The sequence below is a fragment of the Anneissia japonica genome, unplaced genomic scaffold (genome assembly GCF_011630105.1).
Source record: "Anneissia japonica isolate Jap-2015-1 unplaced genomic scaffold, ASM1163010v1 scaffold652_len952628_cov199, whole genome shotgun sequence".
Classification (NCBI taxonomy): domain Eukaryota; kingdom Metazoa; phylum Echinodermata; class Crinoidea; order Comatulida; family Comatulidae; genus Anneissia; species Anneissia japonica.
The window spans coordinates 772,277-773,192 of NW_022757608.1; positions in this window are offsets into that span (position 1 = coordinate 772,277).

Below are 916 nucleotides of genomic sequence, written 5' to 3' on the forward strand. Positions count from 1 at the left end.
ATGAAACTCTAAAAATGTGGAGAATAGCTGCTGTTATCATGTAAGAGGAGAAATCCACAAAAAACCTAAGGCTTGTTGGTAGTCAGCCAAATTAATATTATAGTAAAACAACAGAAATCGGATGGAACACAACGAATAATGTCCCACAGCAGTTTAGAAGCTGAACCTTGGACAAAAGATACAGTAGGCCTGCCTGTCGTGTGTAGGCCTACATATTCTTAACACGCCTGATTCGAGTTTTTTAGGCCGAGGACGTCGTACTAATTGATACTCAAAAAGCTGTTACTGATATTATACTATCCTACTGCCAATCAGATCTTGATGGACGTTACGATAATGAAACCAGACAAGTGCGATTTCCATACAATTGGTTCGCTCTCGGACAATGACAGCCAATTAACTTGCATATCTAATTGTACTTGTATCAGGAAAATTATTATTAGTAGGCCTCATTATACTGTATCTACGTCGAGTAGTTTCTATTTTGGAGACATAAGGACATAACAAATTGGAAGGTAAGAACTGTATAAGTAGTCTATATTTAAATCATAAATTGGCCTCCTCGGGGGCCCTTAAACCCCCCACTGTATATCCATTTGACACAAAAAAAAAACAACAAATAATCGCCCCCTCGAATAAACGCCACCCTCGAATAAACACCCCGTCAAACCCTTCTCAACATAAACGCCCCAGAGCGTTTATTCAGATATATAAGGTATCTAAAAATTTGCATATTTTAATAACTACAGTTTTAATAGAAATTAATAATGATAATTCTTTTATTCCACTTTACATTTTTATAATGAGTTTTGTTTTATTTTTTCTGTTTTATCTTTAAATGAACCAATGAGGGGCCCCTTTACTCCCGGTCAGTCCAGCTGAAAATTAAAAAATAGTAAGAAAAAGTAGTGAGAAG